We start from the raw sequence: 9675 nt of genomic DNA, 5'->3' as shown, positions 1-9675 counted from the left end.
TTTTGAGTGTGTGTGTCAGTTTTGGTGTGTGGGTGTTAGTTTTTGTGTGTGTAAGTTTTGGCTTGTGTGTGTAAGTTTTTGTGTGTGTGTGTGTGTGTGTGTAGTTTTTTGTGTGTGTTTGTGGGTGTGTTTGTTTTTGTTTGTGTGTGTGTGTGTGTGTGTGTGTGTGTTAGTTTTTGTGTGTGTTAGTTTTGGCGTGTGTGTGTAAGTTTTCGTGTGTGTGTGTGTGTGTGTAAGTTTTTGTGCATGTGTGTGAGTTTTTGTGTGTTATGTGTAAGTTTTTGTGTATGTGTGTGTGTGTAAGCTTTTGTGTGTGTGTGTCAGTTTTTGCGTGTGTGTGTGTTTTTTCGTGTGTGTGTTTTTTGTTGTTTTTTGTGTGTTTGTGTGTGTAATTTTTTTTTTGCTTTTAAGTTTTTGTGTGCATGTTAGTTTTTATGTGCTTGTGTTTGTTTTTGTGTGTGTGTGTGTGTGTGTGTGTGGGTGTGTTTTTGTGTGTGTGTGTGTGTGTGTGTGTGTAAGTTTTGGAGTGTGTGTGTAAGTTTTAGTGTGTGTGTGTGTTTGTTTTAGTGTGCTTGTGTAAGTTTTTGTGTGTGTGTTTTGGCGTGTGTGTGTTTGTTTTGGTGTGTGTGTGTGTGTGTGTTAGTTTTGTGAGTGTGTGTGTGTGTGTGTGTGTAAGTTTTTGTGCGTGTGTGTGTGAGTTTTTTGTGTTCATTTTTAAGTTTTTGTGTGTGTGTGTTTTAGTTTTTGTGTGTTTGTATGTTTTGGTGTGTGTGTGTGATTTTTTGTGTGTTTGTGTGTGTAAGTTTTGTGTGTGTGTGTGTGTGTGTGTAAGTTTTTGTGTGAATTTAATTTTTTTTGTGAATTTTAGTTTTAGTGTGCTTGTGTTAGTTTTTGTGTGTGTGTGTGTGTGTAAGTTTTTTGTGTGTGTATGTTTTGGTGTGTGTGTGTTAGTTTTGGTGTGTGTGTGTGTGTGTAAGTTTTTTGTGTGTGTGTGTGTGTGTGCAAGTTTTTGTGAGTGTGTGTTTGAGTTTTTTGTGTTCATGTGTAAGTTTGTGTGTGTGTGTGTGTGTGTGAGTAAGTTTTTGTGTGTGTGTTAGTTTTGGGGTGTGTGTGTGTTAGTTTTTGTGTGTTTTTGTGTGTTAGTTTTGTGTGTGTGTGTGTGTGTGTGTGTAAGTTTTTGTGTGAATGAAAGTTTTTATGTGCTTGTTATTTTTAGTGTGTGTAAGTTTTGGCGTGTGTGTGTAAGTTTTCATGTGTGTGTAAGTTTTCGTGTGTGTGCGTAAGTTTTTGTGTGTGTGTGTAAGTTTTTGTGTGTGTGTAAGTTTTTGTGTGCATGAATGGTGACCGGGGGAGGACCTTTGGGGCCCAGGGAGGGCGTTTGGGGATCCGGAGGCCCTTGAGGATTGAGTGGTCTTTTGGGAGCCCGGGGGACCTTTGTGGACCGGGGGAGGGCCCTTGGGACCCCGTTGGTCCTTTGGGCGCCGTGTGGGCCAGTGGAGGTCCGGGGGGGCCGTGGGGGGCCTGGGGGACCTTTGGGGACCGGTGAAGGGCCTTTGGGAACCCCGTTGGTCCTTTGGGAGCTCGATGGGGCTTTGGGGGGCCCGGGGAGGGCCGTGGTGGCACCGGGCGGGCTTTGGGGGGTCTGGTGGACCTTGGGGGACCGGGGAGGGCGTTTGGGGCTCGGGTATGGCCTTTGTGGGGTCGGGGGGCCCTTTGGGACCCCGTTGGCCCTTTGGGCGTCCGGGGGCCCTTGGGGGGCCGGGGGATGGCGTTGGGGGGGCCGGGGGGCCAGTGGGGTGTCTGGGGGACCTTTGGGGACCGAGGGAGGGCCTTTGGAAGCCGGGGGAGGGCCTTTGGGTGGCCCGGGGATTGCCTTTGGGGGTCTGGGTGGGCCTTTGGGGGCTCCGGAGGCCCTTTGAGACCTTGGGGGCCTTTGGGGGGCCGGGGGAGGCCCTGTGGGGCACCGGGAGGACCTTTGGGGCACAGGGAGGGCCTTTGGGGCACAGGGAGGGCAGTTGAGGGCTTGGGGGGCATTTGGGGACCGGTGGAGGGCCTTTGGGATCCCGTTGGTCCTTCGGGAGCTCGATGGGCCTTTGGGGGGCCCGGGGATGGCCTTTGGGGGTCGGGGGGGGCCTTGGGGGGCTCCGGTGGCCCTTTGCGCGCTTGGGGGGCCTTTGAGGACCAGGGGGCTTCCTTCGGGGCACAGGGAGGGCAGTTGAGGGCCTGGGGGACATTTGGGGACCGGTGGAGGGCCTTTGGGATTCCGTTGGTTCTTCAGGAGCTCGATGGGCCTTTGGGGGACCCGGGGATGGCCTTTGGGGGTCTGGGTGGGCCTTTGGGGGCTCCGGTGGCCCTTTGAGAGCTTGGGGGCCTTTGAGGACCGGGGGAGCTTCCTTGGGGGTGGGGGTGGGGTATGAGAAGCCTTTGGGGTTGGGGTAGAGGACCTCACAACACTGTTAAAATACAACTTGTGTATTATAACGACCACACTCAAAACCTCTTCCAAAATCTCTTCAAAAATCACCTTTTAAAATGTCTCTAGCTGTTTCGCCGAAATAGTTCCATAAAATAGCTAAAACGGTTTCGCCAAAATTAACCCTAAACGGAATTTCGGCATGTTCCTTTTGTTTGGCATCTCTGTGCCAATGCATTTCAAATTATTTGGAAACCTTTTCGCGCGCTAAGATCAATACGTCTGCTCGGAAACGATTCTCTTGTTAGAAACAACAAATTAATTTCCCTTTCGTGAATCAATTCTCTATAGAACAACAAATTAATTCCCCTTTTGTGCCGATCAATCAATCATGACATCATGTGTGATCTAACTGTTTCTCGGTGACAATTCTCTTTGGAAATGCAAGGACATTAATTAACTTGACGTCATCTGTCAGACATTAATTAACTGTTTCCGGGAACCTCATAACATCTGGCTCGAATAACAATAACAAATACTATTTCCGGATCATAACATCTGCCTCAAACTGGAAGGAAATGTCATTAACTGTTTCCGGGAACCTCATAACATCTGGCTCGAATAACAACAACAAATACTATTTCTGGACACCATGACATTCGCGATCGATTACGCAATCAAGTTCTCGGAAATTCACTTCCCCTTCGATTACGCAATCAAGTTCTCGGAAATTCACTTCCCCTTCGATTACGCAATCAATAACATTGTTCCCGTTAGAATTCAATGCGCATGTGCAACCTTCGCCCCGGAGCTATTACACATAGAAACATCAAATAACTCGACCTTGGAAAAAGAGGTCATTGACCCCATTAACCACGTGTTCTCCCTAGGGGGGCTATGCCCTTATATGGGGTGCAAAAAAAGTTGTAGGTGGCAGCAGGGGTGAGCAATGGGGGCTTTAGGGTCCCCTCTACTAACATCATTCCTGAAAACGTCTGCATACTTCCCAATAACCAATATTATATGTAAACAATGGGCAAAGTTCATAATTTCCAGCCCTTCCCCCGGGAACTGTGGGGGGTAAAGTCATCCTCAAGGACATAGTAATTGCATTTTTCGACTATGCTGAACAAAATGGCAATCTCAAATTTTTGATCGGATGACTTGGGCAAAAATGAGCTGGGGAAGGGGGCTTGCTGCCTTCCAACATTTATGGTCACTTAAAAAAGGCAGTAGAAATTTTTATTTCTATTAAAATTAGCCCTCTCCCGATCTTTATTGATCACTGACTGATCTTTTATAATATGATAGACCCTGAGAAAAAAAAAATAAATAAATAAAACGGAGCCGTGATCTTTCTTCTGGCAAAAAATACAAAATCCTAAATTATTGTGCATAGGAGCTTGAAACCTCTACAGTAGGGTTCTCGAGTATGCTGAATTTGATGGAGTAATTTTCATTAAGATCATTTGACGTTTTGGGGGTGTTTCCCCCCTTTTTAAAAAATTGGGCAAATTGTCTAAGGCTTATAACTTTACTCGGTACCGTTAAATTTGACGAATTTTACATATTTTGAATTCGCACCAAATTTGGATTCTTTTGATGTATATACGGTTATCAAGACTCCGTTTCTTAAGAGTTTCATTTATTATTGAGCCGTATCGCTCCTTACTTATAGTTCGTTATCACTAACTGTTCGAATAAAGCGGCTCTAACTAGTCTGTCTTCGTTTAGCTCCATAGATTCAACCAGAATCTAAGCATCAAAATGTAACTACGGAGCATTAAAGAAAACTGGCCCGTATTACCTTTCAGAATCTGTGAGTGGATTGTCGGATGCAGTCCAAAGACTCTTTTGTAATATAAATAATGGATTTTAATAAAACTTAGTCAATGGCTGTTTAGCTCTGACTGACTAAAACAAACAAGAAATTCCAGCATAAAATTAACAACCGAATCAAATATAAACCGACAGAACACATACAGAACTATTCTTTGTAACAGTTGCTGATATGTTGTCATAATTTGTGGGATGAAACGGTGTTGTTCGGTCATTGAAAGTAGTCCCCGAAGCCGCGCCACGCCGAAATGAGGGCGGCGAATGTGTGATTCGCCGAAATTTTTTGGGGGGCGCGCCGCTGATTTGCCCCGGGCGGCGCCCCACGGCGCGCCAATTTTTCTAATTAAAAATAATAATAAAAATTCCACTTCACCAAGCACGTTCAACCTCGATTTTAGTAAGGATTTTTAAATGACCAATTAGAATTCTCATTTTTAGCCACTAGACCCAGGGCAATCTATGTTGGGTTTATGTTTAACATCGCATTGTTCCTATAAAATCCCGTGTTTAGTCATTTCCTTCTTGGTAATGTTTTGGGCTAATGTGTGTATAACTTTCAAAGTTTGAAGTTCAAACATCTCCTGTTCATCAAATACATACGAAAAGGAAGTGAAAAAAACAAATAACAACATCGAAAAAATACTGTATACAAATCAGATACCATGGCTTAACAACACCAACAATTTTAAATAAGCGGTTACATCACTTCAGTTACAATTGATATAACAAAAGTCAGTTTGTTTACTCTGCCTGGAGCCATTGATCTTTTTGTAGTCACTATCAGTCCGGTCGTGCTAAAAAGCGTTTAGCTGGGGCACATTTGGCTGGTACAGCCAGAACTTGACGAGCGTAAACTGCCACTCGCGGGATCTGATACTAGTACTGGACCTTGGGGTCCCACAGAATCCCACAAATGGGCTTCTTCTTTGTATCTGCTGAAATAAGTTGTTTTATAAGGGAGAACAAACCTACACCTTCACCATAGGGCTCCTGCGCACTGCACTACAGGAGGAACTAAACTGCACCTTTACCCTCTTTTCTTATCAACACGGAATAACCCTCCGAAATTCTTTTCTGAAAGAAGTGGTCAATATATAACGTTTCAAGTCAAAGTTGAAGGCTACTTCAACTTCAGAGTGTTCTGCTAACTGTGCAAAAAAATGTAATTCATTTCTATAGATATATTTCTATACTAGCTCTAGATAATCTACCAAGCGGGAAACTACCGCAAATCAGCATCGATAAATAAATGGAACCCAAAACGAACAAAAATAACAATAAATAACTGAGTCAAACTCAAAACAAGCAGGAATTGACATGAGTATGGCTGAAAACTCCTATGCCTTCCCAAAGCCAGAGCATAGTTTGCACTTCACTGAAAAAATATAAATGTTTTTGCTTTTATAACTTTAATAAATCAAAAATTATCAAGATTTTGATTACTAAATATCAGTAAATACATATTAAACTGACAATGCATAGTCATTTGTATTTTTTTCAGTAAAGTACAAATTATGTTCTGGCCTTGGGAAGGCACAGGGGTTTTGAGCCCAACTTATGTTAATTTCTGCTCGTTTTGAGTTTGACTCGGTTATTTATTGTAATTTCTGTTCGTTTTGGGTTTCATTTGTTTATCGATGCTGATTTGCGGTACTTTCACGCCTGGCAGATTATTTGACTTTAATTTTGCTCATTTTTGATTTAATTGAGTTCTTTACTTTTCTTTGAAAAACTTATTTTTTTGAAACAGTTTTTTTTTAATTAATTTTTGTTAGTTTTATATTGACATATTATTTTAAGGGAAAAAGAAAATCATACTTTAAATCTTTTTGTTTTTTTAATAATTTATATTTTGGCCTGATGTTTGTTTGCTGGAATACAATTTTCAGCAAAATTTAACAACATAGACCCTTATAAAAATCTGGACACAAATAATAGTATTTAATTTAGGTTCATACCTCCTCTAGTTGACCTGAAATGGAAAACTTGATAACATTCGCAAAAAAATCTGTTTACTTTCTTTGATAGCTTGGATACACTTACGCTATTTTGATTTGGTCAAATTTTAAGAGCAGAAGAAGCCCTGAAAGTTTGAATATAATACCCTCAGTCGTTCTTGGGATACTGCTGAGATGCGTTATTGGGAATTAGCATAAACTTAGCACAGTGCATTTTGATTTAATCTTAAGGCAACATTTACTTTTTAAACATAAAGGCAAATGGGAGGTTGAGCGTGGGAGGGGGATTAGTGTCCCTCCAATCACTTTCGACAATTAAAATGGGCATCAGCCCTCTCTGTTTTCAATTAAATGAGCGCTTTTCGAAGCTCCTACGACAAATCCTTCGATACAAAGTGCCTTGGTCTAAACAACAACAAAAAAATGATGCATTTTACCCACATCGATCTCTACTATAAAAATGTCAAGCCTTCCAATCACTTTCGATTATTAAAAAGGGCACTAGGATTTTCGATTTCCAAACTAATGATCCCTTTTTGAGTTTCTACGACAACGCTCTCTATAAACACCGTATATTCCCCCAGGGCATAAATTACAACCCTTTACCCTAAGGGCGGTGAGGGTGGCTGTCATCTTCTAGGACCTAAATTCCAGAATTTTCAATTGCGTTAAACAAAATGGCTATCTCAAAATTTTTATTTGATATGTTTCGGGAAATGATGGGGAAGGACGGGGTGTTAGTTGCCTTCCAAACATTTGCGACTATTAAAACTGGCATAAGCCCCTCCAATCTCTAATTGAATGAGCCCTTTTCGAAAATTCTACGACAACTTCTTCGATACGAAGTGCCCTGGTCTAAAGGAAAAAATAATACATTGTGCCAACATCGTTCGTATATACCTCCAGGGCATAACTACGAAACCCTTGCCCTAAGGGTTGTGGGGGAGTAACCTCCTCAAAAAATATATTTTCTCTCTGGAAATCAGTTACTCTGAACAAAATGGATATCTTAAAATTTTGGTTGGATGTGTTTGGAGAAAGGGTGGGCGTGGAAGGGGTGGTAGCTGCCTTCCAATCACTTTCGACTATTAAAAAGGGCACTAGTTATTCCAATTTCCAATCGAATGAGCCCTTTTTGAAGTTTTTACGACAAATCCTTCGATACGAATTGCCCTGGTATCGAAAAAAAAAAAATAATAATAATACATTTTGCCAACATTGTTCTTTACTTAGACATCTCGATTGCGCTGCCTATGACAACATCCTGAATTGCCTAATGCGCTTTTACCTACCTCTTTTCATCCGAGAAATCAGAAAGAAAAAAGAACAGAATTTTAAAGTGGAAGGTAGAATGTTTGTTTCAAGAAAAATTTCTTCTTCTCCTTCCTATGAACCGATATACATGGCGAGCCCAAGATGACAATATTTGTTTTTAAGAAACAGATTAGCCGGGATGACGGTTGAAGCAAGGAGGTCGATATCGTTAACCAAAAAAGAGAAAAAAAACGGCGGCGTATTAGTGACGCCGCCGCCGAAAGAATCAGCGGCGGCGTCAGCGCGCTGATGCAAGTGCGGCGGCGCGCCACCGTTTTTTTCGGCGGCGCGCTGCCGATTTTCGGCGCGGCTTCAGGGTCTAATTGAAAGATTTGTTTGCTGGGATGCCACAATCCAGCTGACAAGGATTAGATTTTGAAAGTAGCACCATCTATCATTAGCTCAAGATTGAATTTGATAGTTTGTGCTTTATTAGGACTTATTTGCACTACATTAAAATTCCACTACATTATAATACTTATTGCATTTTGCATTATAATTGCAAATGCAATTGCACTACATTAAAATTGCACGTCATTAAAATACTTATTGCATTACATTAAAATCCCACATCTTCAGAAGCAGAGATAATTAAATGCAAGTTTACAAAATATACCTAACGATTAGCAAAACGCGTCCCTATATTAATATTCAGATAAGATGCATCTACTACTTCCTTCTCCACTTTCCCTTTTGGGAAGAAGAATTTTTAGGGCCATTTAGGCCCTACACAAGTATTTAGACTTGACAAAAGATGGAGTTTAACAACTATTCCAAGTAAAACATAATAGGAACTAATAATATATTTTCATTCACATGAAAAGATTTTTGCCGATACTGAAGCCCTAAAAGAATTTTTCTAAAGCTGGGACATACCTAGATAATTTTTTCACACCGGACAACGGTAGTATGCCAATTTTTAGAAAAAATTATAGCGCCGCTTTCGAGAAATAACTTGCGCGTATTTATACATATAATTACTACTCGTATTTAAAATTTTTTCAATAAATTTGTGTTCCTATTTTATAGGAAGTTTTTGCAATACAGCGGTCTATGCAGAACTGTTCAGTGTAATGTATTTTCTTCTCTTTCTTTTGAGTTTATGGTTTTCTTGTTATGATCTTAGTTTGAAACTTTGGGCTTTTCAGATAAAAAAAAAGACTGATAAGATTAGCATGCAAAAATGTGCAAGTATAGGACAAATTTTCAAATCTGGTATAGAAAACCATGCTAGAATAAGTTTTAAATATAGTTGGAAATAACATTTTTGGAAAAACATTAACAGCCAAATTTCACAGAAGAAAGTTTTGTAAAGTATTAAGCAAAAAGTAAGGGCGACGAAAAATCTGCGATCGTAGTTCTGAATTCACCATAAAATTTTTCATGGAATGCATACTGAAACTTAAGCCAAAAATCTATTCATTTGAACTAAAAAACTAGTCTTTGCGCTTGTCCGAAAAAATTAAATCAAACTCAAATCACATAATTTTGGAGAATTACCTTAATCCAATGGAGAACAAAAGGTATATGTGGCCTTTGCCCTGGCCTCTCCTTTGAAATTACCGAATGTTTATGATTGCTTCTGAATATTTTATGTAATTCGCCTGTTTTGTTATTTTGAAAAAAATTATCTCCCCCCCTCCACGCCCCTCCTCGTCAAAGAAATTACATACGAGGCACCCTTAATCCAACTGTGGGTAAAATGGGCGCTTGTGTGTTTAACATACAGACAAATGGTATGCATTACCTTTCCAACTGAGTAATTTTTGATGTCCTTGATGTCCTTCAGATGTCCTTCAGATGTCCAACTGAGTATTTTTTGGTGAATCGGTAAGTATAGTGTTTGTGCTCGTCCGTCATTAGCTTTTTTCTAAAAGTTTTCTTTTTATGAATGCTCACTTTTAAAAGCAAGCTCATTCAGGAAATTTCATTTTTTACGAAAAAAATTATAAGGATTAAATGTAATTTAAGAAATAATCACTAACTTTTCTTTGATTACCTATCAGTATTGAGCCTTTGGTCGTTGGAGAAATATTGCTTGATAAGCATAAACGGATCAATTGAATAAATTGATTATGCAACAAGTAGTCAACGCTTTGATCCAGTTCTTTGCTTTGATTCGGCTTTTTTGCTTATTTTTGAGTCAAGAGG

The sequence above is a fragment of the Artemia sp. Qi Xiang Cuo genome, chromosome 1 (genome assembly GCF_049724085.1).
Source record: "Artemia sp. Qi Xiang Cuo chromosome 1, ASM4972408v1, whole genome shotgun sequence".
NCBI classification, from domain to species: domain Eukaryota; kingdom Metazoa; phylum Arthropoda; class Branchiopoda; order Anostraca; family Artemiidae; genus Artemia; species Artemia sp. Qi Xiang Cuo.
This window is presented reverse-complemented; position numbering follows the sequence as displayed.